Here is a 6,300-nt window from a genome sequence, read left to right on the forward strand (position 1 = left end):
ATATAGTGGGATATCACAGGGACTGAAGGTTAGGTCTGGTCTTATGTAACACCTTCACTAGTGATCTGAAAGAAGGACAAATTCATAGATGATGCTAATAGGAAAGAGTCAGAATACCACTGAGGGCAGAGAATGGGACCTAAAGCAATTAGAAATATGGGCAGAAACTAGCATATGAAATGGAATTTAGAAAAATTCAAGACAGCAGCAGGAAAATAATCTGAAACAACTATTCAATGGGAAATAGAATCCAGGAAATCAGTGCTGAAAGAGACCTAGGGATGATAATGAAGAGCAAACTAGATGAGAATTTACACTACAATAAAGCGACAGTAGGGTTAATACTGTGTTGTGGTGTCTATGTAGAGGCATCATGTCAAGGTGCAGGGACACAAGAGTCCTTCATTGTTCAGCTCCAGAACAACCACACCTAGAACAGTGCATTCAGTTCTAGAAACCTGTTTACCCAGAAAGGCACTGATAAACTGGAGGAAGTTTAGGGAGTTTGGGGGGGAATTGGTTTATGAGAAAAGCTAAAATAATTACATATATTTCTCCTGCTGGAATCTGCACCCACTACATAATGCAGAATTTGTGCAGAATTAATGCTTTATGTGTTTCACACAGAATTTGTGATTTCCACCCAAATGCTTCCTATTTCCAGCTGGGGCTTCGATTGTCATCTGCATGTGGCTGGGGTTCCTGCCGCAGGGATGACAGCAGGAGCCCCAGCCATGCGGGGCTGATAGCGGGAGCCCCAACAGTGTATGATTATATTGTGTTATTTTGACAAAAAAATAAGCAGAATTTTTCAGAATTTTAAAATACTGTGTGCCTAATTTTTTTGGGGTGCAGAATTCCCCCAGGAGTAATATATTTAGTCTCATTAAGAAATGACTAAAGAGGGATCTGATAACAGTCTACATATATATGACAGCTGTAAACACCAGGGTGGGAAAGGAATATATTTACAAGAGTGCAAGTAAGCATGAGAACCATGGGATGAAATTAAGTATTGATAAGGGGTCTGTGACATCCCCCAGGGTACAATCTGGACTGTTGGATCGTTGTGTCCCCTTAACGCTCGAGTCTGGTGTGCACTGTGCCCTGCTTTTCTCTGTGAGCTGCCACTCTGCCCACTCACGCCAGCCTTTAGCATGCAAGTCACTCCCAGACAAATACCAGCGTGCTATGCCCAGGCCTCTGTAATTACATTCAGAGGGACACCTGCATATCCCTTGTCCCACCATTGCACACCAGAAATGGGCGTCTTACACTGCACCAGACCACCTTGATTAGGGTAAGCTAATTAATTAGTTTGTCATTCCATCAAAGGGTATGAATAGGCCTTTGTAACTTGAGTAGATTCCCCAAATTTCAATCAAAAACACACTGGTGTAGCTAAAACGTTAAAATAAGTTTATTAACTACAGAAAGACAGATTCTAAGAGATTATAAGGGATATAGGCATAGAAGATCATAACTGTTTAAAAAAAACATAATAAAAGATAAAAACCACACGCTGTTTCTTAAACTTTACCAGGTCAACTCAAATTTCGAGCAGTAAGCTTATATTACCCAAAAGCCTGTAGCAATCTGTGCTAACTGGAAATTTTTCCAGTGAGGACAACTCCCCCCAGTTCAATAATGTTTTTGTCTTTCAAACAATGTTGTTGCCTTCAGCATAGGTGGGGGAGGAGAGGTGGTCTGATGATGTCACTGTCCCTTATTTTATATTCTCCGCCAGGTGCTGGAAAAATCCTTGCTGTCTCATAGGGTTAGGCAGATCCATTGTCTACATGCTCTGTATTCAGTCCTTCATATGAACTGCAAATTCTTGATTACACCCTTTGTATAGGTGAGGCTTGACATGCTCCTAACAAATAGGGGACTGCAAACAGGGAAGTTTTAAAGGGAGGGAGTTTGTGGGAGGGACACATAATATAATCGTTATGGTTAGGAAGGGGGCCACAATGCCAGTGTCAACGCTGCTCCTGTCTCCTCCAACTATGCCTGTATCCAGACAGACAACCTAGCCATGAATGCCCCTACCCAGATCCTGGGGTGGACTTGCAGAGACTGTGGCCTGCATTTCCCACTCACAGAAAGCCAGGTTAGGAGGACCATCCAGTGTGAAAGGTTCCTGTTGGTGGAATCTCTCAGGAAGCAGGTGGGAGAACTACAGGAGGAGGTGGCTAGGCTGAGTAGCATCCTTGAGAGTATTCATATGGAGACATCCAAGGCCAAGGAGGCTATCCAGCTACAGAGGGCTGCTGTCACACCACCAGAGGAGGAGGATATGGCTCAGTCACAGGTAGGACACTGGCTGCTGGTTACTTCTGGCATCAGGCAGTGCTCCACCCCTACTCCCAACCACTCACCATGGTGATGGAAAACCATTATGCTGCCCTGGCAACAAGCGATGAGGAATCACCCCCAGAGGTGGAGAAGGAGAAGCCATGGCTGGGAGGATCACAGCCTCCACTCTCAGGAGGAAATGTAGGGTAGTGGTGGTTGGTGACTCTCTTCTGAGGGGGACAGAGGCACCCATCTGTCACCCTGACAAGGCATCCCGGGAGATATGCTGTCTGCCAGGGGCCCGTATCCAGTCCTCTGACTAGTACCCCATGCTACTCATCCATGCGGGCACTAATGATACTGCAAGGTATGACTCTCAGCAGATCAGAAGTGACTACAGGGCTCTGGGAGTATGGGTGAGGGAGGTGGGAGCACAGGTGGTGTTCTCTTTGATCCTTCCAGTCAAGGGTAGGGGCTCAGTGCAGAGACAGATGCATCCTGGAGCTGAATGCCTGGCTGCGAGGATGATGTCACCAGGAAGACTTTGGCTTCTTTGATCACGGGATGCTGTTCTAGGAAGAAGGACTGCTAAGCAGAGATGGGGTCCACCTATTGAGGAAGGGGAAGAGCATATTTGGATACAGACTGGCTAATGTAGTGAGGAGGGCTTTAAGCTATGTTCGAAGGGGAAAGGAGACCAAAGCCCACAGGTAAGTCAAAAACATGGAGACCTGGGAGAAGGGTTGGAATTTGTGGGGAGCATGGACTGTTATAGCAGGGATAAGGGAGAGATAAGAGAACTGGGGGGAGGGGTGGAAATCAAATCAGTATCTTAGATGTCTGTATATTAATGCCAGAAGTATGAGGAATAAGCAGGAAGAACTCAAACTGCTAGTAAATAAACACAACTATGACATAGTTGGCATCACAGAGACTTGATGGGATAATATGCATGACTGGAATATTGGTATAGAAGAGTATCACTTGCTCAGGAAGGACAGGCAGGGAAAAGAGGGAGGACGTGTTGTCTTATATATTAAAAATGTATACACTTGGACTGAGATTGAGATGGAAATAGGAGACAAACTTGTTGAAAGTCTCTGGGTAAGGATAAAAGGGGTAAAAAATAAGGGTGATATCATGGTAAGGGTCTACTACAGACCACCTAACCAGGAAGAAGCAGTGGATGAGGCTTTTTTTTTTTTAAACAACTAACAAAATCATTCAAAGCACAGGACTTGGTGGGGATGGGGGGAACTTCAACTACTCAGACATTTGTTGGGAAAATAACACAGCAGGGCACAGATTATCCAACAAGTTTCTTGAATATATTGGAGACAGTTTTTTTATTTCAGAAAGCTACTAGGGGAGAGGCTGTTCTAGATTTGATTTTGAGAATTTGAAAGTTGACGACAACCTGGGTGAAATTGATCATGAAATGGTAGAGTTCATGATTCTAAGGAATAGTAGGAGGGAGAACAGCAAAATAAAGACAATGGATTTCAAGAAGGCAGACTTTAGCAAACTCAGGGAGTTGGTAGGTAAGGGCACAAGAGCAAAACTATCCCACTGCGTAAGATAGATAGGCAGTATGGTGAAAGACCACCCTGGCTTAACCAGGAGAGCTTCAATGATCTAAAAATTAAAAAAAAAAAAAGAGTCCTACAAAAAGTGGAAACTAGGTCGAATTACAAAGGATGAATATAAACAAATAACACAAGTATGTAGGGACAAAATTGGAAAGGCCAAGGCACAAAATGAGATCAAACTAGCTAGAGACAAAGGGTTACAAGAAAACATTCTACAAATACATTAGAAGCAAGAGAAAGACCAAGGACAGGGTAGACCTGTTACTCAATGGCGGGGTGTGTGTGTGAATAACAGAAAATGAGGAAATGATAGAGGTACTTAATGACTTCTTTGTTTTGGTTTTCATCAAGAAGATTGATAGTGATTGGATGTCTAACATAGTGAATGCCAGTGAAGATGAGGTAAGATCAGAGGCTAAAATAGGGAAAGAACAAGTTAAAAATTACTTAGACAAATTAGATATCTTCACATCACCAGGGCCTCATGAAATACATCCTAGAATACTCAAGGAGCTGACTGAGGAGATATCTGAGCCATTAGTGATTATCTTTGAAAAGTCATGGAAGACAGGAGAGATTTCAGAAGACTGGAAAAGGGAAAATATAATGTTCATCTATAAACAGGGAAATAAGGACAACCTGGGGAATTACAGACCAGTCAGCTTAACTTCTGTACCCAGAAAGATAATGGAGCAAATCATTAAGCAATCAATTTGCAAACATCTAGAAGGTAATAAGTTGATAAGTAACAGTCAGCATGGATTTGTCAAGAACAAATGTCAAACCAACCTGATAGCTTTCTTTGACAGGGTAACAAGCCTTGTGGATGGGGGGGAAGCAGTAGACATGGTACCTCTTGACTTTAGATATAACCATATACAAGTGGTGAATATGGGGGTACAGGGTGTCACAGGGTCATTGGCCTTCTTCAGGATTTACACCTGTGTAGTTGATAGTAGAAATTAGCCATCTGTTTCCCATGGTTTAAGCTCATTTAAATATATAATATATATTACTTGGTTTTTGTAGTAGGAAAAAAAGCCAAAGATTTGGAACTTACTTAAACTTCCCACTATTTCTTGTAGCCTGACAAAAATTGAATGAAGGCTTTTAGTGACATGCATTCTGGACCAAATTTTTTTCTCAGTTACGCTGGTGTAAATCTAGAATAACTCACTTGAAGTCGATAAGCTAAAATTCATCCTCTGCACTCTGTGGGGCACCCAGAGTGGAGTTAGGGTTGTCATAGGAGAAGGCAGCTTTAAAATCTGGGAGTCAGCCCATACATTGAGTGGTGTGGCTGGCCTGAATCCTCTTAATTGGCCCTGCCCTCTTTCTGGGCAGTGTTGGCCGGCAGGAGACTTTTGTGGCTGTGCTGTCATTGCTGACATGCTCAGGGCCCACAGACTGGGGTCTGCCACTTGAACGCTGGGATAGCTGCCCATAATGCACCGCTCCCAATGCCGCTGCAGATGCTGCAAATGTGGCCATGACAGTGCGCTGGTAGCTGTCAGTGTGGACAGACTGCAGCGCTTTCCCTACTCAGCTGTATGAAGACAGGTTTAACTCCCAGCGCTGTCCAGCTGCAAGTGTAGCCATACCCCAAGTTGTCCTCTACACCCATTAAGACAGAAAAACAGTGGAGCGTTTGTGCTTGAGGAGACTACAGACTTAGGTGGTCAAAGAAAATCCATTTGAAATACCTTGTTGCAGGGTAGGGTAAAGAGGAGGTTAATGGAGAATTCTTACTTGTGTGTATACTTTCTTCTCTGTGGAGCAAGTCCTTTTCCTGAGTCTGGGGCTACAGAGTCTCCTTGGGAGATTAAGTGATGCAGTTGTGCTTTGCAATATGGTAGGGATACATACTGCTGCAATATGCAGGGGGCAAGATGCGACCCGGGAGAGGAGAGGCTGGGGGGCAGAGATCTTCCATTGCAGACATCTTCACGGTCTCCCTTTTTGTCCCTTACGCAATTGCCTCAGTGAGCTGGGAATGCATGTAAAGAACTGCAGAACCTACTCCAGCTGACTTAGAGCAGCCTCCCTGGAGTGACGCTGTAGCCTGACCAAGATAGTTCCTCCTCCTGCACTATCCACCATGCATCTGCCCCATATCCAGAGCATTTTCCCCTTTGAAAATGGTGAAATTCACCAAGCCAAATCTTCACCTCATGTAAATCAGTACAGCTTCATCGAAGTCATTTAACGTCAATTTACTGAGGATCTGGCCCAGTTTGTACCATCATCCTCCTTAGTGCTTATCCATATTATGCAAAGAACAATGAAATCCTGCTATAACTTTTTTTTAAACAAAAATACTGTAGTCATATACATTTAACAACTCAAATATTGAATAAGAACTAGCTATAATGTTTTAGTTTCAGAGTTAAAACTCTGGAAGGCAGGAAGGGCA

Source organism: Mauremys mutica, chromosome 1 (genome assembly GCF_020497125.1).
Source record: "Mauremys mutica isolate MM-2020 ecotype Southern chromosome 1, ASM2049712v1, whole genome shotgun sequence".
Taxonomy (NCBI): domain Eukaryota; kingdom Metazoa; phylum Chordata; order Testudines; family Geoemydidae; genus Mauremys; species Mauremys mutica.